The following is a 25,903-nucleotide window of genomic DNA, read 5'->3' as shown; positions in this document are numbered from 1 at the left end:
ATATGATGTATGATGATAGAACTATGGCACTGAAGATGTCCTAAAAAACATTAGCCGTTAACTATTCCGGCTATAAGTCTAAATTCTGGCTATGAGACTATTCTGGAAATGAGTCTAAATATAGACCCAAGCCCCACAATATTAAAAGGTGTGCTTTAGTTCGATCACCCTTAGACCTTACTGCTCATTGTGTAAAAGCAGTGGGTTAAAGAGAACCAGTAATCCCTGATGATCATCTAACATACTGTAGATGATAACAACCTAACATACTGCCAGGTACTGTATTAAGAACTTCATATGCATCAACTCATTTAATCTTCATGATATCCCTATAAAGTAGGTGTAATTTTTCTACCCACTTTACAGATGAGAAAATGGAAGTATAGAGAGATATTAAGAAATTTGTCCAAGGATATTCAACTAGAAGGCATGTAAGGGATTTTTACCCCGATTTACCTAGCTCTAGAGTCTTTGTTCTAACCTCTAGTACACTATGTGGATCTTCTAAACCAAGCTTGCTTTAAATGACAGATGGAAATAGAAGTGTTGCCAGTTCCAAAACCACACTGTATAGGTGCAAACCTAAAATAAATACTTCATCAAATTGGTATAAACAGCTTTTCTAATCATGTAGATATTATTTTCATTTCTTGAAAAGATGCTTTATTACAGCAGAATAGGCTGAGGAGTTAGTTATACGGATTAAATATAATTTCATATGGATAGTCTGCAGCAAAAGTGAAGAGGAAATTCATATTTTGTCGACACTCCAAAAGTGTATTCAATTTGGTAGACTTTGCTGCACTCCATGCCCTGTCGTAAATAGAAAGCAATTAACTAAACTCTACTCTTGTAACAATAGCAATGGGGACTTTAAAAGGATAAACCGGCCGGGTGCAGTGGCTCACACCTGTAATCCCAGCACTTTGGGAGGCCGAGGTGGATGAATGATGAGGTCAGGAGTTCGAGACCAACCTGGCCAACATGGTAAAACCCCTTCTCTACTAAAAATACAAAAAATTAGCTAGGCGTAGTGGTGGGCATCTGAAATCTGAGCTACTCGGGAGACAGAGGCAGGAGAATCGCTTGAATCCAGGAGATGGAGGTTGCAGTGAGCTGAGATCATGCCACTGCACTCCAGCCTAGGCGACAGAGTGAAATTGTCTTAGGGAAAAAAAAAAAAAAAAAAAAAAAAAAAAAAAAAGAGGATAAACCTCTTACATGCTTACACGACTTTACATAGATGAATCATCAAACGAATGCAATTTTTAATTCCACTCAGCGCTATGTTAGCATTTTTCTTCCTGCTCAGTCTTAAGGCTTGAAAGATATTATACATGCTTAATGTTGATGTGCATTACATAAACATTTCCTTATTGCTGAACATCTTTCTTCCTTTCTCTCTTTTAACTGTAAATATTCTGAAATGACCATCTATGCACAGTTTGCCTGCTCTCCTTCTCTCCCCCATCCCCCTTTCTTCATTCCTCTTACCTCCCTTCCCCTTTCTTTTACTCTTCTCTTTTTTTCGGTAAGATAAAAAGTGACCAAAAGATAAGAATATTTTTGTGACCCTTGAAACCTGTTGCCAAATTATTTACCGGGAATATTGTACCAATTTATGCTGAAATCACCAATGTATGGGAGCATCATCCCTTTTCATATTTGCCAGAGTTGTTCATTATAATTTTAAACTTAATGTAATGATAGAATGCTTCCTCATTAAGAAAAATCCTCCTCTTTTAGGGAGGGTTCCTTTGAAAGGTTTTCAGTTTTTAGATTGTTAGAGAAGTAAATCTTTTGAATGATTAAAACACATTCAGTTACCTATACTTCTCTTTTTAGAGATAGACTACCAAAACCAGTCTGTTCTCCACCATATATGCCTAACACCCATAAGACACTTTGCTATATCTGTCAAATTACCCCTCCTTGCTTGTCCACTCAAGATATTACACAACTATCTTAGTTGAAACAAAAGAAGTTCTCTTGCGTTAGCTTATTTTTTTTATTTAATTAAAAAAACTTTTTAACCACAAGCTTAATTTGCATTTAGAGGTTCCCATTTCTTCCTCTCAATGTTACCCAATAGATACCACAAAGTAACTGCTTCTGTCCAGACTGGCAGTAGAGAACTGTTGTGGTTCTAATGATAAGAAGAGCACTAACCTCCAAAGAATTCAGGGTTCTTATTTGCAAAACTAATCAATAATTTGGTTTTACACACTCTCTCTTTGATGAAGTTCTAGTGGAGAAGGATGACGGACAAGGGTTGAGCAAGGTAGCTTATGCTACGTATTTTTTAACAGTTTCACAATTTATTTATTGAAAGATTATACGTTATTTTTAATTTTGAGAAACTTTTTATTTTGAAAACTTCAATCCTACAGGCAGATTACAAGAATAGGACAATGAACATTGTAGATTCTCCCTCTACATTCATGAATTGTCAACATTTTGCCATATTTACTTTGTCTCCTTTTCCTTATACTACATTTTTCCCCCTGAAAAGGCTGAGAGTAAGTTGCAGACATCTTACCCCTAAATAACACAGCGTATATCTCCATCTCCTGATAATAAGACATGTATATAACCTACATACTATATATATGTATGTATGTATACATATAACCACAATACCATTGACACTCAGACTATTTATCATTAACATAATACTATTATTTAATACACAATCCATCCATACCCAAATTTCCCCAATTGTCCCAACGTCTTTTTTTTTTTTTTTTTTTTTTGACAATGTAGGATTCTATCAAGGGTTATGTATTATCTTTAGTCTCCTTTAGTCAGAACAGTTTCCTAACTTTTTTGTTTTCATGATATTTTTGAACATTCTAGGCTCTTCTTTATGACAACCCACCTCCACCCCCACCTTATTTTTTGGAATATGGAAGCTGTCTTTCTGACTGTCAGATCAATGTGTTTTTGACTCTATGACTCCATGTATGTCATTCTTTTATGTCTTTTTCCTCTCATATCTCTGTGCTATTTCCTTGTTTTTCTCTTTCATCAGTTTTTTAGGACAAATTTTTGTTTTATATTTATTTTTTTCATTTTCTTTTCTTACTCAACTTTTCCCCTTCCCTGTAGGCTCTCATCTGTTTCCTTGAGATAATACTATTTTTAAAAATTGTAATTTGCTTGGTGTTGTCTTTTTTCTAACTTTCTAGCACTTCCCCTCAAGATGATGTGCTCCCTGTAAAGACAACTCTGTTTTTACAAGTATTTTCCAAACTGTAAGTTAAATTCTTCTTTAAGAATTACACTTGTTCTCTCTCTCATTTCCTCAGCTTCCTTTCCTTTAGGCAGGTCTTAACTGAAATTCTCATTTTCCAAGTTGCTCTAAATCAGAACTTTACTTTTACTAAAATGTGTTCATTTAGGTAAAGTATATTATGCTAACTTTGACTCTATGGTGGAAAAATGCATTTTGTCACATTCTTAGTTCAACATTCATGAGATTTTGTCTATTTTAGTTGACACAAACCTTGGATTTGAGGTTTAAAAGAAAAAAAAAAAGAGCTTAACATACCTAAGCAAATATGCATATTGAAAATGGCTATTGTAAAATGTCATTCCAATTATTTCAGGATAATAATACCAAATACAGTCTTATTTGAAAGAATGTTAAAGCTGAAGGAGGTTTAGAGATACTTAATTTACTTCCATTAGTTTTCATATGAGGAAACTGAGAGCCCAAATTACTTAAGGTCACAATTGGTGGGGAAAATTCAAGGGATCCCATATCCTGATTTTCAGTTCAGCATATATTATTTGCTCTCACTGTGTTTCAATTTAATATTTTCCTGGAAATAATATTCAGAGATATAAGAGAACTCCTTGGAAAGCACTTGGAAATATGTGACAACGAAGAATTAAGAACACCTCATTAGCTATAGCATCTGGTTTAAAAAGATAGTCTTGCTTTGATGACTATTGCTGCAGACCTAACATACATTGAATTATTGCTTTGTATCTGACATTGTTCTAAGCATTTTACATGCATTCATTAATTTAATCTTCACGATATCCCTAAAAGTTGATATATTATCATTCCCTTTTACAAATGCAAAACTGGAGGCACAAAGAGTTTAAGTAACTTTTGTAAGATCATTTAGTAACAGGAAGAATCAGAATACACAGGGCTGTGCACCTAGCCACTGTGATATACTGCCTCTCTTGATTTTAAGAGCTTCAAACACAAAGGCCATTCTTTTTTTTTCACAAATATGGAAACTGAGGCACAAATGGATTTGAATGTTTTATTTATTGTTACCCAGTCAATAAATGCAAATAGAGATCCCAAACTTTGCCTCATATTGAAAATTTCCCCAAATCACAAAGGTGTCATATCCCCCATTCTAACAGGATTGCCACATCTGGTGAGACTTCCCCAGAAATTTTATTCACAGTTACATTGGTTGATCACATTGTTTCTTCTTGCCGATGTGAATTGGCAAGATGATTGTCCATAGTTTATATCATCTATTATTATGAAATCAGTTTTCTCTATACGAACCTAAGTTACTAGTATCTGCTAGGAGCTAGATATTTTGAACCAACTAACATCCTTCTTTTAAAAATGGAAAAGGCTAAACGTGGTTCCTCATGCCCATAATCCCAGCAGTTTGGGAGGCTGAGGTAGGAGGATTGCTTGAGCCCAGGAGTTTGAGACCAGCCCGGGCAACATAATGAGACCACATCTCTTAGAAAAAAAAATACAAAAAAAAAAAAAAAAAAAAAAAAGGAAAATAGCACTAAATTAAACTCTGCATGCCTCATTTATGACGAATTTGGTCATCATTTTCATTAAAGTACTAACAATGTCTATATGGCTATTGCTACAAAGGATTTTTTTTCAAAAGGTCAATAGGGCTAGATATAACTTTACTATAGCCCATAACTAAGTAGATAATAGAAAATGGAAATTTTGGCCAGGTGTATGACATATGATCTGAATTATCAGTCAGGGTTGACCTAACAAAGGAATAAATTTTCAGCTGATGATCTAAGTCCTGACTGTTTTGGAAACCTCTAGAAGGAAGAATTGTAATATAATATACTTGGTGAATAATGTATAACACCATAGTGAGTGACCCTCTATTGAATTTATGGCAAGTGGGAAATGATACTTAAAAAATTAGAAGATTTGGGCTAACTTTCACAAAGTTGTCCCCGTATTTGTGTCTGTCTCAGCTTTGTGTAGGCTAAGAGATGAAGATTACCTCAAGATGCAAAGAGGCATAGAGGGCCTCCTGAGACCGGCAAGGTACTGAGGACTTAAGGTACACCTTGAATTAAGTTTGACACTACACACAATTTTTTTTCTGACAATATGGAAAACGAAATGGTCACTAACATCTTGGGGTGACTACTTGTACAAAAATGACTGGCATCTCCAATAAAATTTCCCCTACTCTTTTGGGAAGCAGCCTACACAGCAGGTAATTACAGTTTGACTGGAATGTAAGTCAGCCAAAGCCTTATCTCAATAACATGTCCTGCTTGCAAAATGAAGTGTAAGAGTGCAACTCAGGAAGAGTGCATGGCTGAGCAAGTGTTCTGGGGGAAAGACCTGGACAGAGAAAGAAAGATGAGAATGATAGGAAAGAGAAATGTTAAACATTCCTTTTGGGTCTTCTAGACGCTGCATAAAATTCCAAAATCTTATATCCCATGTTCATTATACGACAAATTATGTGGGGAATCTTATGTATGAATCTAAACATGTAAGGCAATGCCACATTTTTGCTGAGAGGATTTATTGTTGAAGAGCATAAAAATGTGACTTTGTTTCCTGAGGCAGAGGTCTGTGATATACCTAACACAAGTATTAAGCAGTTCACTACATTCAAATAAGTGGTTTCAAGTTGTTAGGAACTTTCAAGGGAAAGGTGATAAAAGAGACAGCAGTAAAAACCTTTGTAAGGAAAAGGTAAGCTAAGGCTAATTATTATTAATTATTATCATTTGAGACAGGGTCACACTGTTGTCCAGGTTGGAGTACAGTGTTGCAAACCTATTTCACTGTAGCCTCGACCTCCTCAGCCTCTCAAGTAGCTGAGACCACAGGTATGTGTCACCATGCCTGGTTAATTTCTTAAAACTTTTGGGAGAGACAGGCAACATTTTTGTTGGCCAGGCTGGTCTTGAACTCCTGGGCTCAAGCAATCCTCCTGCCCTGGCCTCCCAAAATGTTGGAATTATAGGCATGAGCCACTGCACCCAGCTGTTTTTTACACTGAAAGGATGATCTGTGTTAAATTATCAGTGGGGTCCTTGGGCCACAGAGAAAAGTGCTAATGGATAAAAGATCTGCATATTAGTTTTATAAAGGAAAATAAGCATTGAAAAAAGGAAACCCTGAATGTGCAGCAATTTTATTTAAAATTGCATTACATTATTTTTTTAAAAAATAAAATAGAAAAAATTTAGGTTCAATTTGTCATATTGGGATTTGGATAGCATGTATACTTTGCTGTACATCCATTCATTAATCTGTTTATCTATCTATCTATCTATCTATCTATCTATCTATCTATCTATCTATCTATCTATGTCTGCTGCCATAGGAATCATATTCCTGGGCTACTGTGAAAACTGTTCTTTTTTTGTGGTCCCTACCCTCAGAGGTCACAGTGGCTTAGAACCCAAAGAACTTGGGACTTAGTACTCAGCATTAGGGAAGTCCAGATTTTCAACTGCATATGGTTTAAGTAGAATTTCTAGGATTTACCTGGGAACCTGAACTATGGATTTAGTGGGAAAAAAGCTTTCTAATTCCAATTGACTGACATACAAAGGCATTTTGGAACACAGTCTGTTTTTAATCTAATTGTTTCTAAAACTTTCTATGTATTTATGAAATATATGTAATATATTGTTCTCTATCAAGTATGTACATTTTTGGGGACTGCAGATGCTGTGTCCATTTAGGGCCCATGGGAGATAGTTTATTTAAAAGTACAAAGCTTGTTCTCCTCACTCTTGGCTGACTTCTAAGGAATTATATCTCAATCCTGGGAACTTTTTCTGGATCAAGTGAGACTTTTTTATATTTATGACTTTTCCAAAAGCAGATATTTCAACTAATTAGAATTTAATGAAGAATTATACTACTTTTATTTTTAAAATTCCCAGAGAAAGTTCCTAAAACTCTCTTAGTCATTCAGGTCTCCCCAGATACTCCTTGATCTGTTACTGCTGCACAATCATACTGGAGCCAGCACGAATTTCCCCATTGTGCATCCAGAAATCAATACCCTGCTGGCACACTGATGGTGAGATGGCATAGGATTTATTCCCTGGCATTGGTAGCTTCAATCAATTTCCTTGTGCACTTCATCTTTTTTTAGATTTTGCAAATTTATGTCCTTGTTCCTTCCTCTCTCTTATTCATTATCTAGTTAGAACAGATTCTATAGTCATTATTAAGATAACCAGCAAATAAAGAGGAAGAGGTAGAGTCAGCCTCTTAGGAGGAGTCAGATAGCCTCAAAAGTCCACATTCAGTGTCAATCATTGTTACTTTGTTTGGCATCAAAAGTGGGAACAAGGATTAAGAAACACTGATTACATCTATCATCCCATAGAATAGCAGACTAAGACAGAAAATAAGTCCTTGTTCCTCATATTTTCTAAGAAGCTTTTGCCAAAGTTCTGAAATAGGAAACTAGAACCATTTCTCTGGTTACATAAGCTCTTCTACCAGGGCAAATGAAGGATAGATGTGCCATTTTGGGTATTTACGAAAGAAATTTTAGCTCACACTGGCAACATGCTTTCTGGACAACTATGTATGGATGGCTGTTGTCATAAGCACCATCTTTCTGGACTACTGCAAAAGCTGCTGTTCCTCTGGTTTTCCACCTTCAGAGTTTCCAGTAAGTCAAGACTGAAAGATAACAGGGACTTGTAACTCAATTCTTGGTTTGTATATTTTTAGCTACATCATGAGTTGATTAGACTCTCTGCAATTCACAGAACCTAACCATAGAGTTGTGAAGGTATAAATTCCAAACTCCAAATAACTGTATCCACAGATTTGGCCACAGGAATTGGGGCTGGTTTGGTGGACCCAAGGCAAATGATGGTTCATATAATTGCTAATGCTTCTGATTCAAAGAGGTTGGGAACAGATAATTTGTTTTTGTGCTTGGAGCTTGGATTATGATGCAAGACTAGAAGAAACAAGAGGAATAGAAAGATCAAAGTAGAAGCTGGGGTGGGAGGAAACGGGCAAAAACACAAGCAGGGCTATTTATGAAGATAGATGGCAAGTAAGATGGAATGAGGTCACTATAATGTAACTTTAGACCATTTTCATAGCCCCAAAAAGAAATTTGACACCTATTACCAGTCATTCACCCTTCCTCACACTTCTCTCTTCACTGCCCAACTCAGTTGTTAGTAACCACGAATCAACTCTCTGTCTCTATAGATTTGACTATTATGGACATCTCATATAAATGGAATCGTGCTATATTTGTTTTTTTTTTTTTTTTTTTTTTTTTTTTTTTTTTTTTTTTTTTTTGCTACTGACTTCTTTCACTTCACATAATGCTTTCAAGCTTTATTCAAGTTGTAATATGTATTGGAATTTCATTCCTTTTTGTGTTCCTTCTTTTCTTTTTATCATTGGCTTGCTTTTAATTACCTTTAGCCTTTAAGCTCTTACAAATTTAACCAGCTAGGTTAGGATAGGAGGAGCTATTTCCCGACACTTCTCCTGTAAACCAAATTTTAGGTTTTCCTTTGTAGTAAAACAGGCTCTTCAGTGTTTACAAGATTATTCCTGAGTTGTGAAAATTCTCTCTGTGTTTTACCCCCTGTATTCCTCTATTCAATCTCATGCTGCTACAATCAGACAGACAGAAAGTGTGAAGAGACTTTTTTCTTGTATCTGTAGTGGAAGGCTTAACAGCAGACAGTAACCACTTTCACCTTTTAACTTTCAGATAATGTTCTATTGTATGGATATACCATATATTAATTATCGATTCATTAGTTGATGGACATTTTGGTTGCTTCCAGTTTTTGGCTAATACGAGTAATGCTGCTATAAACATTTATGTACCAATTTTTATGTGGACATGTTTTCACTTCTCCTGGATACATACCAAGGAATGGGATGGCTGGGTCATATAATAACTCTATATTTAACAGTAAACAGTCAACTGCCAAACTATTTGCCAAATGGTCACATCATTTTACAGTCACATCAACATATATGAGTGTTACAATTTTTCCACATTCTTGCCAACATTTGTTATTGCTGTCTTCTTGAATTTAGTCATCCTAGTTAATGTGAAGTGTTATACTATTGTGGTTTTGCTTTGCATTTTCCTAATTACTGATTAATGTATTTTTTCATGTCCTTATTGGCTGTTCATAGATGTTCTATGGAGAAATGTATATTTAACCCTTTGCTCATTAAAAAAATTAGTATGTCTTCATGCACACATATGTTTATTGTGGGACTATTCACAATAGCAAAGACTTGGAACCAACCCAGTCTGTCCATCAGTGACAGACTGGATTAAGAAAATGTGGCACAGATACACCATAGAATACTATGTAGCCTTTAAAAAACGATGAGTTCATGTCTGTTGCAGGGACATGGATGAAGCTAGAACAATCATTCTCAGCAAACTATCACAAGGACAGACCACCGCGTGTTCTCACTCATAGGTGGGAATTGAACAATGAGAATGCTTGGACACAGTGTGGGGAACATCACACACCTGGGCCTGTCATGGGGTGAAGGTCTTGGGGAGGGACAGCATTAGGAGAAATACCTATTGTAAATGACGAGTTGATGGGTGCAGCAAACCAACATGGCACAGGTATACTTACGCAACAAATCTGCATATTACTCATGTGTACCCTAGAACTTAAAGTATAATTTAAAAAATTAGGATGTCTTTTTATCACTGAGTTGTAAGCCTTTAAACATATATTCTAGATAAAAGTCACTAATTAATAATTTACAAATGTTTTCTTCTATTATTTAGGTTGTTATATTAGTGTCTTCCAGAGAAAGAAAACCAATAGGACACACATACACACACACACACACGCATACACACACACACACACAGACATACACAAGCATACCTCAATTTATTGTGCTTTGCTTTATTGTTCTGAACAGAGCTTTCATTTTTCACAAGCTGAAGGTGTGTGGCAACCCTGCAGCAAGCAATTCTATTAACACAATTTTTTCCAACAGCAATATGCTCCCTTTGTGTCTCTGTGTCACATTTTGGTAATTCTCACAATATTTTACACATTATTATTATTATATCTGTTATAGTAATCTGTGATAAGTGATCTTTGATGATACTATTGTAATTTTGAGGGGGCTATATGAACCATACCCACGAACTTCATCAGTAATGGTTGTGTATGTTCTGATTGCTCCACTAACCACCCATTCCCCCATCTCCATCACTCTCCTCAGGCCTCCCTATTCCCTGAAACACAACAATATTGAAATAGCCCTACAATGACCTCTAAGTGTTCAAGTCAAAGGAAGAGTTGCATGCCTCTCTTTTTAAATTAAAAGCTAGAAATAATTAAATTTGGTGAGAGAGGAAGGTCAAAAGCCATGATAGGCTGAAAGCTAGGCCTCTGTGCCAAAGAGTTGGCCAAGTTGTGAATGCAAAGGAAAAGTTCTTGAAGGAAATTAAAAGTGCTGCCTCAGTGAACACATGAAAAATGATAAAAACAAGGAAACAGCCTTAATGCTGATGTGGAGAAAGTTCTAGTTGGTCTGGATAGAAGATCAAGCCAGCCACAACACTCCCTTAAGCCAAAGCCTAATCCAGAGCAAGGTCCTAACTCTCTTCAATTCTACAAAGGCTGAGAGAGATGAGGAAGCTGCAGAAGAGCAGTTGGAAGCAGTGCTTGCTTCTTGCTGTACCTGCTGCAGTTGCTTTCAGCTGGAGGAAATTCATGCTGTTTGTGTCTCAGAAAATCTGCAAAACGTGCTGGTGACCAGTGCCTCTGGGGAGCTTGAAGACTGCAGATATGTTCTCTATGGGCTCTTGGGACAATGGGGAAAATTATGTTTCACTGTGGTCTATTGGAGATTTTGGAAACTTGGACTCTGATAGAGGGTTTGAAGGAGACAATCAATTATTGTGTGATATTAGACACTATGGTGATATAATGGATTGACAGTTGTCTGACCAGGAAAGAAGTGTAACTGCTTCATCAACAGGATGTGTATCAGTTTTCCTTCATCATCTGAATAACCAGACTCTTTCAGTCAACCAGCTGTGAACTACAGCTCATTACCACACAGGCCCAGAAAGTCCTTCGTGTAGCCGTGCACCGTGTACAGGTGTTGTGTGGAACAACCCAGAAATCATTAACGTTGGAGACAATGGTTGAATAAATCTCTTCAAAGCTTATCACAAGGAAACTGTAAGAACTGTAGGCAATGCAGATAGTAGTATACTCTATGCTGTAATCTTTCTTAGAACTCTTGAGAGATTCTTACTGTAAATTCGATTGGACAGTTAAAAATATGGGATTTCACACAACAAGGAAATGAGCCTTCTCAGATATTGTCACTGACCGGTGACTGAGTGCCATTCCATTGCGTTGATAGAAATCTCACCAAACAGCATGTTGTAGCTCCTGGTGGCCAGGATGGAATGTTGAGTATTTGGAATGTTAGAGAAGATACTATGCCTGTATCTTCGCTGAAGAATTACGAAGCTAAAATGTAGGAAGTTCGCTTTCACCCATTAAACCCAGATCCTCCATTTATTGTTCTGAAGATGAATTCCTCTGGCACTGGGATGTTTCCACAGATGTACCATCACTCTTTCACCAAGGAGGAAGAGCTAGTACTTTTTTGTCTCATAGCATTAGTAAGCAAGCTAATGTTCATCAGTCTCTCAAAGTTCTTGGCTCCGCACTGATCCTACAAAAGACCAAATTGAAATCACAAGCTTACTTCTCAACCCTGTCTGTGAACCGTTTCGATGTGTTTTTGCCATCTTTATCGTTATCTTGTTTGTGGAACTGATGCAGAAGCAGTTTATACTACTGGACAACTTTTTTCATAAACTACTGTAATTATAAGATTTTAGATAAATGTATAATCGGCCTTTTGAATTCCACCTTTTGTGCAAAATTTTATTATCAGAAAATGTGACATTTTCTGTGCAAATGTGCAGGGGAAACATCAGTAAGCTACCGTTAGTGTCAATGCCCAGCTTTGGCTTTTGTTAGTTGGATATTCCCACAACAGTTGCAGAATCTGATAGATGACCGATGGTAAAAACATGTGAACATGTGGAAGAACATCAGAGGGATTCTGGTGCCGATAAATAATACATTGCCTTCAGACAATTATTGACAGCTCATGGAACTATTTCTTCATTTTTGATGTTGTGGGACTTAACCCAACGTCAGTGGTGGTTACGGGAACCACCAACAGGTTTCTATAATTTTTATCAGTATGTATACTCCTTCCTAGTGGCAATTGCCAGTGTTAATGATTATTCTTTTTATTGAAAATATGTTATATAGTCCTTCTACACTTTATTTCCTTAATAATTTTAATAAACTTTTACAGGAAGAATTGAGTAGAGCAAAAGTGAAACATTAATAGTTGCATTCAAAATTTTTTAAAGATAAAAATGTTTTGACAAGTTATTTTGTAAGAATAGGTTTTTAAGCAGAACTGTGTCAACTGCTTAGACTCAACTTTATTTTTCTTGAGTTTCACAACGTAGTTGAAAATTGCCCAACTGGACATTGTGCAACAAAGTAGAATTTGATATTGATAAGTGGACTGACTTCCAAACTAAAATTTGATAACAAATGTGATAATCATATGATAATGTGGTAAGAGTAAAGAATTTTGCCATCTTTATCCTTGTCTGCAATGTTAGTAATGACTTAACATAGTGTTTTAAGACAATTTTATGATATTGTCTTTCCAAAGTTCATTAGATTTTAAATGTATTATAGACCTAAAACTTTAATGATAAATCACAACTGTTACATAACTGAAGTGTTCATTTACTTTATAATTACAATATTCATAATTATGGTAAAGTTTTGCTTTTCTGTCCAAATAAATATTTTCAGTTTTAAAAATGCCACTTTACCTCAGGGATTGCTGGATTTTTTTTGTGCTGGGAGTAATTTTTAAAATACTTTTTGTTACTATGAAAGTAATTCATTGCAGAAAAGGCAAATATAGTCAAAAGAAAATTTTAAATACAATTTCAAACAGACAATATTATTTTCATATTCCTTTCTGTCAATATATATACTTTTTTATAAAAAATGAAAACATCCGTGTTATTTTTGGGGATTCACATTTCCTAGCAGTAAATACATTTTTTAACATATAGATTATTTTTTACTATGTTTTACACATTGAACAAGCTCTAATCTTTTTTTTTCTTACACTTTTATTTTAAGTTTTGGGGTACATTTTCAGGATGTGCAAGTTTGTGACATGGGTAAACGTGTGCCATGGTGGTTTGCTGCACAGATCAACCCATCACCTCGGAATTAAGCCCAGCATCCATTAGCTATTATTCCAGGTGCTCTCCCTCCCCCTCTACCCTCCAACAGCCCCAGTGTGTGTTGTTCCCCCAATGTGTTCATGTGTTCTCATCATTCAGCTCCCACTTATAAGTGAGAACATACAGCGTTTGGTTTTCTGTTCTTGTGTTAGTTTGCTGAGGATAACAGTTTCCAGTTCCATTCAGTCCCTGCAAAAGACATGATCTTGTTGCTTTTCATGGGTGCATAGTATTCCATGGTGTATATGTACCATATTTTCTTTATCTAGTCTATCATTGATGGGCATTTGGGTTGATTCCATGTTTTTGCTATAGTGAATAGTGTTGCAATGAACATATGTGCACATGTATCTTTATGACAGAATTATTTATATTCCTTTGGGTGTGTACCTGGTAATGGGATTGCTGGGTCAAATGATATTTCTGCCCCTAGGTCTTTGAGAAATTGCCACACTGTCTTTCACAGTGGTTGAACTAATTTACACTCCCACCAACAGTGTAAAAGTGTTCCTATTTCTCTGCAACCTCACCAGAATTTGTTGTTTCTCGACTTTTGAATAATCACCATTCTGACTGGCCTGAGACAGTATCTCATTATAGTTTTGATTTGCATTTCTCTAATGATCAGTGATGTTGAGCTTTTTTTCACAAGTTGGTGGCCCACATGAATGTCTTCTTTAGAGAAGTGTCTGTTCATGTCCTTTGCCCACTTTTTAATGTGGTTGTTTTTTTCTTGTACATTTGGTAAACACATTTTTTTCTACTATCATTTTGAACTACTACTTAATATTCTAAGGTAAGCGTATGTGTATCATAATTTATTTCAGTTGGTTGCCTATTATTACCTCATGTTTCTAGCTTCTCACCATTATGATCAATGCTATAATGTCAATTTAATCTGTATTTCTTTTAAAACTGGCTTGTCTGGGAGGCTGAGGCAGGAGAATCACTTGAACCTGGGATGCAGAGGTTGCAGTGAGCTGAGACTGAGCCACTGCACTTCAGCCTGGGTGACAGAGCAAGACTCTGCCTCAAAAAGAAATAAACAAATAAACACACACATAAAACTTGCTTATCTTTAGCCATTTTCATTTTTTTGAGGTAGTTTGGCATTTTCTTATTAATTTACAATATCTTTTTATATATGAAGACTTTTTCCTTTGGTTATATGACACAAGTGTTTTTCAGTTTATTTTTGGATTTACTTATGGTGCTTTTCATAGAAGTTTGCAGTTTGTGGTAAAAACAATCAATTTATTTCATTGCAATTCCTGTTCCTGGCATCATGCTGTCCCTATCCTAGGTTTATATAAATGTTAAACAGCAATTCCTTCTATTTTGTGGTTTTGTTTTTTATATATAACGATTACTTTGGAATTTAATTATTTAGTACATCTGAAGTTTTTTTTATTTAAAAAGAAAGAAAAATTGGAAGCTAGCAGAGGTTGGTTCATGAGGTTAAAGGAAAGAAGCCATCTTCATAACATAAACGTATAAGTTGAAGCAGCAAGTGCTAATGTAGAAGTTGCAACAAGTTATCCAGAACATCTAGCTAAGATAATTGATGAAGCTGACTCCACTAAACAACAGATTTTCAACATATATAAAACAGCCTTACATTGGAAGAAGATACCATCTAGTACTTTCAGAGCCAGGAAGGAGAAGTCAATGCATGGCTTCAAAGCTTCAAAGGACAGGCTGTCTCTTTAGTTAGGGGCTCACGTAACTGGTGACTTCAAGTTGAAGTCAATGCTCATTTACCATTCTGAAAATCCTAGGGCCTTTTAGAATTATGCTATATCTACTCTGCCTATGCTCTATAAATGGAACAATAAAGCTTGGATGACAGCCTATCTGTTTACTGCATGGTTTACTGAAATTTTTTTTTCTTTTAGATGGAGTTTCACTTTAGTTGCCCAGGCTGGAATTCAATGGTGTGATCTTGGCTCACTGCAACCTCCACCTCCTAGGTTCAAGTGATTTTCCTGCCTCAGCTTCCCAAGTAGCTAGGATTACAGGATGTGCCACCATAACCAGCTAATTTTTGTATTTTTGGTAGAGACAGGGTTTCACCATGTTGATCAGGCTAGTCTTGAACTCCTGACCTCAGGTGATCCTCCCACCTTGGCTTCCCAAAGTGTTGGAATTACAGGCACTTTGGGCGTGAGCCAACATGCCTAGCACTTTACTGAATATTTTTAGCCCACTGTTGAAACCCACTACTCAAAAAAGAAGTTTATTTCAAAATATTATGGCTCATTGACAATGCACCTGGTCACCCAAGATCTCTGAGAGAGATGTGCAAGGAGAATAATGTTTTCTTTTTTTTTTTTTTATTGTAATAAAACTTTTATTAGAAAAAGCACCTAAATGTATGGATCACATCAAATAATCTCTGAGTTGGCCATGTCCAGGGAAAACCAGCCTGCAGACCCCAAGTGGACAGCAGGACCCTGGCATGAGGGCAGTCAGTGCTCCTCCAGAAGGCCAGCACAGGGCCTGGGGGCAGTGGAGAATGGCCCCCAACATGGGAAATAATGCGTATCCAATCTGCCTCCCAGGGATGCTGGAGAAATACTGCATTGTCAGTGGGAGAACCACTTTGCCCTGGGTAGACATGCGTTGCTACCGTATTTGTAGGAATGTTTTTTTTTTTTTTATTATTATACTTTAAGTTCTAGGGTACATGTGCATAATGTGCAGGTTTGTTACATATGTATACTTATGCCATGTTGGTGTGCTGCACCCAACAACTCGTCAGCACCCATCAATTCATCATTTATATCATGTATAACTCCCCAATGCAATCCCTCCCTCCTCCCCCCTCCCCCCTCCCCATGATAGGCCCCGGTGTGTGATGTTCCCCTTCCCGAGTCCAAGTGATCTCATTGTTCAGTTCCCACCTATGAGTGAGAACATGCGGTCTTTGGTTTTCTGTTCTTGTGATAGTTTGCTAAGAATGATGGTTTCCAGCTGCATCCATGTCCCTACAAAGGACGCAAACTCATCCTTTTTTATGGCTGCATAGTATTCCATGGTGTATATGTGCCACATTTTCTTAATCCAGTCTGTCACAGATGGACATTTGGGTTGATTCCAAGTCTTTGCTATTGTGTATAGTGCCGCAATAAACATACGTGTACATGTGTCTTTGTAGTAGAATAATTTATAATCCTTTGGGTATATACCCAGTAGTGGAATGGCTGGGTCATATGGTACATCTAGTTCTAGATCCTTGAGGAATTGCCATACTGTTTTCCATAATGGTTGAACTAGTGTACAATCCCACCAACAGTGTAAAAGTGTTCCTATTTCTCCACATCCTCTCCAACACCTGTTGTTTCCTGACTTCTTAATGATTGCCATTCTAACTGGTGTGAGATGGTATCTCATTGTGGTTTTGATTTGCATTTCTCTGATGGCGAGTGATGATGAGCATTTTTTCATGTGTCTGTTGGCTGTATGAATATCTTCTTTTGAGAAATGTCTGTTGATATCCTTTCCCCACTTTTTGAGGGGGTTGTTTGTTTTTTTCTCGTATATTTGTTTGAGTTCTTTGTAGATTCTGGATATTAGCCCTTTGTCAGATGAGTAGGTTGCAAAAATTTTCTCCCATTCTGTGGGTTGCCTGTTCACTCTGATGGTAGTTTCTTTTGCTGTGCAAAAGCTCTTTAGTTTAATTAGATCCCATTTGTCAATTTTTGCTTTTGCTGCCGTTGCTTTTGGTGTTTTAGACATGAAGTCCTTGCCCATGCCTATGTCCTGAATGGTACTACCTAGATTTTCTTCTAGGGTTTTTATGGTATTAGGTCTAACATTTAAGTCTCTAATCCATCTTGAATTAATCTTCGTATAAGGGGTAAGGAAAGGATCCAGTTTCAGCTTTCTACTTATGGCTAGCCAATTTTCCCAGCACCATTTATTAAATAGGGAATCCTTTCCCCATTTCTTGTTTCTCTCAGGTTTGTCAAAGATCAGATGGCTGTAGATGTGCGGTATTATTTCTGAGGACTCTGTTCTGTTCCATTGGTCTATAGCTCTGTTTTGGTACCAGTACCATGCTGTTTTGGTTACTGTAGCCTTGTAGTATAGTTTGAAGTCAGGTAGCGTGATGCCTCCAGCTTTGTCCTTTTGACTTAGGATTGTCTTGGCAATGCGGGCTCTTTTTTGGTTCCATATGAACTTTAAAGCAGTTTTTTCCAATTCTGTGAAGAAACTCATTGGTAGCTTGATGGGGATGGCATTGAATCTATAAATAACCTTGGGGAGTATGGCCATTTTCACGATATTGATTCTTCCTATCCATGAGCATGGTATGTTCTTCCATTTGTTTGTGTCCTCTTTTATTTCACTGAGCAGTGGTTTGTAGTTCTCTTTGAAGAGGTCCTTTACATCCCTTGTAAGCTGGATTCCTAGGTATTTTATTCTCTTTGAAGCAATTGTGAATGGAAGTTCATTCCTGATTTGGCTCTCTGCTTGTCTGTTACTGGTGTATAAGAATGCTTGTGATTTTTGCACATTAATTTTGTATCCTGAGACTTTGCTGAAGTTGCTTATCAGCTTAAGGAGATTTTGGGCTGAGACGATGGGGTTTTCTAAATATACAATCATGTCATCTGCAAACAGGGACAATTTGACTTCTTTTCCTAACTGGATACCCTTGATTTCTTTCTCTTGCCTGATTGCCCTAGCCAGAACTTCCAACACTATGTTGAATAGGAGTGGTGAGAGAGGGCATCCCTGTCTTGTGCCAGTTTTCAAAGGGAATTTTTCCAGTTTTTGCCCATTCAGTATGATATTAGCTGTGGGTTTGTCATAAATAGCTCTTATTATTTTGAGGCACGTTCCATCAATACCGAATTTATTGAGCGTTTTTAGCATGAAGGGCTGTTGTATTTTGTCAAAAGCCTTTTCTGCATCTATTGAGACAATCATGTGGTTCTTGTCTTTGGTTCTGTTTATATGCTGGATTACATTTATTGATTTGCGAATGTTGAACCAGCCTTGCATCCCAGGGATGAAGCCCACTTGATCATGGTGGATAAGCTTTTTGATGTGCTGCTGAATCCGGTTTGCCAGTATTTTATTGAGAATTTTTGCATCAATGTTCATCAGGGATATTGGTCTAAAATTCTCTTTTTTTGTTGTGTCTCTGCCAGGCTTTGGTATCAGGATGATGTTGGCCTTATAAAATGAGTTAGGGAGGATTCCCTCTTTTTCTATTGATTGGAATAGTTTCAGAAGGAATGGTACCAGCTCCTCCTTGTACCTCTGGTAGAATTCAGCTGTGAATCCATCTGGTCCTGGACTTTTTTTGGTGGGTAGGCTATTAATTGTTGCCTCAATTTCAGAGCCTGCTATTGGTCTATTCAGGGATTCAACTTCTTCCTGGTTTAGCCTTGGGAGAGTGTAAGTGTCCAGGAAATTATCCATTTCTTCTAGATTTTCTAGTTGATTTGCGTAGAGGCGTTTATAGTATTCTCTGATGGTAGTTTGTATTTCTGTGGGGTCAGTGGTGATATCCCCTTTATCATTTTTTATCGCATCTATTTGATTCCTCTCTCTTTTCTTCTTTATTAGCCTTGCTAGCGGTCTGTCTATTTTGTTGATCTTTTCAAAAAACCAACTCCTGGATTCATTGAGTTTTTGGAGGGTTTTTTGTGTCTCTATCTCCTTTAGTTCGGCTCTGATCTTAGTTATTTCTTGCCTTCTGCTAGCTTTTGAATGTGTTTGCTCTTGCCTCTCTAGTTCTTTTAATTGTGATGTTAGAGTGTCAATTTTAGATCTTTCCTGCTTTCTCTTGTGGGCATTTAGTGCTATAAATTTCCCTCTACACACTGCTTTAAATGTGTCCCAGAGATTCTGGTATGTTGTATCTTTGTTCTCATTGGTTTCAAAGAACATCTTTATTTCCGCTTTCATTTCGTTATGTACCCAGTAGTCATTCAGGAGCAGGTTGTTCAGTTTCCATGTAGTTGAGCGGTTTTGATTGAGTTTCTTAGTCCTGAGTTCTAGTTTGATTGCACTGTGGTCTGAGAGACAGTTTGTTATAATTTCTGTTCTTGTACATTTGCTGAGGAGTGCTTTACTTCCAATTATGTGGTCAATTTTGGAATAAGTGCGATGTGGTGCTGAGAAGAATGTATATTCTGTTGATTTTGGGTGGAGAGTTCTATAGATGTCTATGAGGTCCGCTTGGTGCAGAGATGAGTTCAATTCCTGGATATCCTTGTTAACTTTCTGTCTCGTTGATCTGTCTAATATTGACAGCGGAGTGTTGAAGTCTCCCATTATTATTGTATGGGAGTCTAAGTCTCTTTGTAAGTCTCTAAGGACTTGCTTTATGAATCTGGGTGCTCCTGTATTGGGTGCATATATATTTAGGAGAGTTAGCTCTTCCTGTTGAATTGATCCCTTTACCATTATGTAATGGCCTTCTTTGTCTCTTTTGATCTTTGATGGTTTGAAGTCTGTTTTATCAGAGACTAGGATTGCAACCCCTGCTTTTTTTTGTTCTCCATTTGCTTGGTAGATCTTCCTCCATCCCTTTATTTTGAGCCTATGTATGTCTCTGTATGTGAGATGGGTCTCCTGAATACAGCAGACTGATGGGTCTTGACTCTTTATCCAGTTTGCCAGTCTGTGTCTTTTAATTGGAGCATTTAGTCCATTAACATTTAAGGTTAATATTGTTATGTGTGAACTTGATCCTGCCATTATGATATTAACTGGTTATTTTGCTCGTTAGTTGATGCAGTTTCTTCCTAGCCTCGTTGGTCTTTACATTTTGGCATGTTTTTGCGATGGCTGGTACCGGTTGTTCCTTTCCATGTTTAGGGCTTCCTTCAGGGTCTCTTGTAAGGCAGGCCTGGTAGTGACAAAATCTCTAAGCATTTGCTTATCTGTAAAGGATTTTATTTCTCCTTCACTTATGAAACTTAGTTTGGCTGGATATGAAATTCTGGGTTTAAAATTCTTTTCTTTAAGAACGTTGAATATTGGCCCCCACTCTCTTCTGGCTTGTAGAGTTTCTGCCGAGAGATCTGCTGTTAGTCTGATGGGCTTCCCTTTGTGGGTAACCCGACCTTTCTCTCTGGCTGCCCTTAAGATTTTTTCCTTCATTTCAACTTTGGTGAATCTGGCAATTATGTGTCTTGGAGTTGCTCTTCTGGAGGAGTATCTTTGTGGCGTTCTCTGTATTTCCTGAATTTGAATGTTGGCCTGCCCTACTAGGTTGGGGAAGTTCTCCTGGATGATATCCTGAAGAGTGTTTTCCAACTTGGTTCCATTTTCCCCCTCACTTTCAGGCACCCCGATCAGACGTAGATTTGGTCTTTTTACGTAATCCCATACTTGTTGCAGGCTTTGCTCATTTCTTTTTCTTCTTTTTTCTTTTGGTTTCTCTTCTCGCTTCATTTCATTCATTTGATCTTCAATCGCTGATACTCTTTCTTCCAGTTGATCGAGTCGGTTACTGAAGCTTGTGCATTTGTCACGTATTTCTCGTGTCATGGTTTTCATCTCTGTCATTTCGTTTATGATCTTCTCTGCATTAATTAGTCTAGCTGTCAATTCTTCCACTCTTTTTTCAAGATTTTTAGTTTCTTTGCGCTGGGTACGTAATTCCTCCTTTAGCTCTGAGAAGTTTGATGGACTGAAGCCTTCTTCTCTCCTCTCGTCCAAGTCATTCTCTGACCAGCTTTGATCCGTTGCTGGCGATGGGCTGCGCTCCTTTGCAGGGGGAGATGCGCTCTTATTTTTCGAATTTCCAGCTTTTCTGCCCTGCTTCTTCCCCATCTTTGTGGTTTTATCTGTCTCTGGTCTTTGATGGTGGTGACGTACTGATGGGGTTTTGGTATAGGTGTCCTTCCTGTTTGATAGTTTTCCTTCTGACAGTCAGAAGGACTGTCTGTTGGTCTGTTGGAGATTGCTTGAGGTCCACTCCAGACCCTGTTTGCCTGGGTATCAGCAGCAGAGGTTGCCGAAGATAGAATATTGCTGAACAGCGAGTGTACCTGTCTGATTCTTCCTTTGGAAGTTTCCTCTCAGGGGTGTACTCCACCCTGTGAGGTGTGGGGTGTCAGACTGCCCCTAGTGGGGGATTTCTCCCAGCTAGGCTACTCAGGGGTCAGGGACACACCTGAGCAGGCAGTCTGTCCGTTCTCAGATCTCAACCTCCACGTTGGGAGATCCACGGCTCTCCCCAAAGCTGTCAGACAGAGTCGTTCTCGTCTGCACCGGCTCTGGCTAATTCCCCTGTTGGTCTTCAGCTGTGCGCTGTCCCCAGAGGTGGAGACTACAGATACAGGCAGGCTTCCTTGAGCTGCTGTGAGCTCCACCCAGTTCGAGCTTCCCAGAGGCTTTGTTTACCTACTTAAGCCTCAGCAATGGCGGGCGCCCCTCCCCCAGCCTCGCTGCTGCCTTGCGGATAGATAGCGGCAGACGGCTGTGTTAGCAGTGAGGGAGGCTTCGTGGGCGTGGGACCCTCCCGGCCAGGTGTGGGATATATTCTCCTGGTGTGCCTGTATGCTTACAGCGCAGTATTGGGGTGGGAGTTACCCGATTTTCCAGATGTTGTGTGTCTCAGTTCCCCTGGCTAGGAAAACGGATCCCCTTACCCCTTGTGCTTCCAGGTGAGGCGATGCCTCGCCCTGCTTCAGCTCTCGCTGGTCAGGCTGCAGCAGCTGACCAGCACCGATTGTCCGGCACTCCCTAGTGAGATGACCCCAGTACCTCAGTTGAAAATGCAGAAATCACCGGTCTTCTGTGTCGCTCGCCCTGGGAGTTGGAGACTGGAGCTGTTCCTATTCGGCCATCTTGCTCTGCCCCCGAGAATAATGTTTTCATGCCTGTTAACACAACATTCATTCTGCAACCCCTGGATCAAGGAGTAATTTTGAGTTTCAAGTCTTATTTAAGAAACACATTTTGTTAGCCTATAGCTACCATAGATAGTGATTCCTCTGAGGAATCTGGACAATGTAAATTGAAAATCTTCTGGAAAGAGCTCACCATTCTAGATGCCATTAAGAATATTTGTTGTTTACAGGAGGAGGTCAAAATAGCAACATTAACAGGAGTTTGGAAGAAGTTGATGCCAACTCTCAAGGACGACTTTTGGGAGTTGAAGACTTCAGTGGAGAATATAATTGCAGATGTGGTGGAAGCAGCAAGAGAACTAGAATTAGTGGATTCTGAAGATTCCACTTCAGTGGATGAATTGCTGCAATCTCATGGTAAAACTTGAATGAAAGAAGGGCTGTTGTTTATAGATGAACAAAGAAAGTGGTTGCTTGACATGGAATACACTTCTGGTGGAGATGCTGTAAACTGTTGAAATGACAACAATGGACTTAGAATTTTTCATAAATTTAGTTGATGAAGCAGCAGCAGGACTTGAGAGAGTTGACTCCAATTTTGAAAGAGCTTCTATTGCAGGGAAATGCTATCAAACAGCATAACATGCAACAGAGCAATCTTTTGTGAAAGGAGGAGTCAATTAATACAGCAAACTTCATTGTTGTCTTATTTTAAGAAATTGCCACCACCTCCCCAAACTTAGGAACCACGACCCTGATCAGTCAGCAGTGATCAACATGGAGGCAAGACCCTTCCCCAGCAAAAAGGATTATTTTTCCTGAGGGCTCAGATGATTGTTAGCACTTTTAAGCAATATTTTAAAATTAAAGTATGTACATGTTTAATATATAATGTTACTGCTCATTAACAGACCAAAGTAGAATGTAAACATAGCTTTTATATATACTGGGGAATATGTCTGCCATAATATTCATGTGATTTGGTTTATTTGTGATGTTTGCTCTGTTGCTGTTCTCTGAATCAAACTTGCAATATCTTCTAGCATATATATGTATACATACACACATACGTTGAAAGAGAGGTTGAAACAGAGAGGGAGAGTTTTTTTTTGTTTTTAGACAGAGTCTTTCTCTGTCACCAGGCTGGAGTGCAGTGGTGATCTTGGCTCACTGCAACCTCCACCTCCTGGGTTCAAGAGATTCTCCTGCCTCAGCCTACTGAGTAGCTGGGACTACAGGCACGTGCCACCACACCCAGTTAATTTTTTATTTTTATTTTTAGTAGAAACGGGGTTTTACCATGTTGGCCAAGATGGTCTTGATCTCCCAACCTTGTGATCCGCCTGCCTCTGCCTGCCAAAGTGCTAGGATGACAGGCGTGAGCCACTGCTCCTGGCCGAGGGAGACATTGTTTTATAAAATGATTCATATGATTGTGTGGGCTGATAAGTCTGTAATCTGTAGGGCAGGCTGACAGGTTGAAAATTCTGTCAGGAGTTGATGTTGCAGTCTTGAATAGGAATGTAGTCTAGAAACAAAATTTCTTCATTTTCCCAGGACCCTTTTCTCTTAAGGACTTCTATTGATTGGATAAAGCCCACCTGCTTTATGAAGGGTAAATCTGCTTCCTCAAAGTCTACTGATTTAAGTATCAATCATATCTAAAAAATATCTTCACAACAGCATCCAGATTGATGTTTGACCAAACAACAGAGTATCATGATCTAGAAAAATGTCCTATAAAATTAACCATCAGAGCTGTCTTTTTATTTGTGTGATAGTAGCACTCGAAGAGCAAAAGTTTGCTAGTTTGATAAAGTCCAATTTATTATCATTATTTTTTGTCATTTGTGGTTTGGGTCAAATAAATCATTGCCTAATTCAAGGTCATGAGGATCTTCTCAAATAAATTTTCTTCTAAGAGTTTTATAATTTTAACTATCATATTTAGGTCTATAATTCATTTTGACTTAATTTTTATATATGGTAAAAAGTCTGAGTCCAAATTCAATTTTTGGATTCCTTTTGGTTATTCAGTTATCCCAGCACCATTTGTTGAAAAGATTGTTCTTTCCCCATTACTGTTTCTTGACACTTTTGATGAAAATCAATTGAGTTTATATGTGAGAGTTTATTTCGGGAATGTCTATTTCATTTTATTTATTTATATTTCTAGTCTTACTCCAGGAACACGCTGTCTTGATTACTTTAGCTTACGATTATATTTGAAATTGGGAATTATGAGTTCTCCAATTTTGTTCTTTTGTTTTCAGATTATATTGTCTATTCTGGATCTCTTCCATTTTCATATACATTTTTGAATCATATCTAATTTTTGCAGAGGAGTTGTCTGGGATTTTAATAGATATTATGCTGAGTATACAGATACATTTGGGGAATACCTCCTTTTTAACAATATTAAGTCTTCTGATCTATGAATGTGAGATGTCTTAATATTTATTTATTATTCTTCAATTTATTTCAACAGTATTTTCTAGTTTTCAGTATACATTTCTTGCACTTCTGTTAGGTTTAGTTCCAAGTATTTTATTCTTTTTAATGCTATTATAAGTGTAATTGTTTTCTTAATTTTATTTTCATATTTATTGCAAGTGTACACAATTACAATTGATTTTGCACACTGACCTTACACCATGTAATCTTCAACTTTATTTCTGCTAGTTTTAAAATTCCTTATGATTTTCTATATACAGAATCATATTACCCCAAAGTAGAGGTAGTTTTACTTCTTTTTTTCCAATTTGTATACATTTTTTTTTTTTTCTGGCCTAATTGCCTCGGCTGGAACCTCCAATACAATGTTGAGTAGAAGAGGCAAAAACTGGCATCCTTGTCTTGTTCCTGATCTTGAGGAGAAAAAGTTTAGTGTCTTACCATGAAATATAATGTTAGATGAAGTTTTTCATAGATGCTCTTTATCAGATTGAGGAAGTTCCCTTCTATTCCTAGTTTATTGAATATTTCTTTTTCATCATGAAAGAGTATTAGAGTTTTGTCAGATGCATTTTCTGCATCTATTGAGATGATCATATGATTTTGTCTTTTGTTCTATTAATATTGTATATTACATTAATTGATTTTTTGGGTATCAAAACAATCTTGCATTCCTGGAATAAATCTTATTTGTTCCTGGTCTGTAATTTCTTTTAATGTTTCTATTATTGGTTTGCTAATATTTTATAGAGAATTTTTATGTCTTTATTTATAGGTTTATTGTCTTTGTCTAGTTTTGGTATTAAGGTAAAATTAGCCTCATAGAATGAGATGGAAAATGCTCCTTTCTTTTATATTACTAGAAGATTTGTAAAGGATTTGTGTTAATTTTTCCTTAAATATTTGGTAGAATTTACCAGTGAGACCATCTGAATTTAGGCTTTTTTTTTTTTTTTTTTTTTTTTTTTTTTTTTTTGAGACAGTATCAACTCTGTCGCCCAGACTGGAGTGCAGTGACCTGATCACACAGCCTCGACCTTTCTTGGCTCAGGTAAT

The 25,903-nt window shown here is 37.4% G+C and overlaps 1 long non-coding RNA gene and 1 pseudogene across 1 annotated transcript in view; both read left to right on the top strand.

Moving 5' to 3' along the window:
• Positions 1-3,195: 3,195 nt before the first annotated feature.
• Positions 3,196-25,903, top strand: part of LOC115894876 — a 56,583-nt gene continuing 33,875 nt past the window's right edge. Inside the window, exons 1-2 of the long non-coding RNA XR_004055097.1 lie at positions 3,196-3,254; positions 22,624-22,810. This is a non-coding gene — a long non-coding RNA (uncharacterized LOC115894876). The remainder of the gene's footprint in view (positions 3,255-22,623; positions 22,811-25,903) is intronic.
• On the top strand, positions 11,575-12,098 carry LOC104668765 (annotated as a pseudogene).

The sequence above is a fragment of the Rhinopithecus roxellana genome, chromosome 2 (assembly GCF_007565055.1).
Source record: "Rhinopithecus roxellana isolate Shanxi Qingling chromosome 2, ASM756505v1, whole genome shotgun sequence".
In the NCBI taxonomy this organism is placed as follows: Eukaryota; Metazoa; Chordata; class Mammalia; order Primates; family Cercopithecidae; genus Rhinopithecus; species Rhinopithecus roxellana.
The sequence above is the reverse complement of the archived record's forward strand: the minus strand, read 5'-3'. Positions and strand labels throughout refer to the sequence as shown.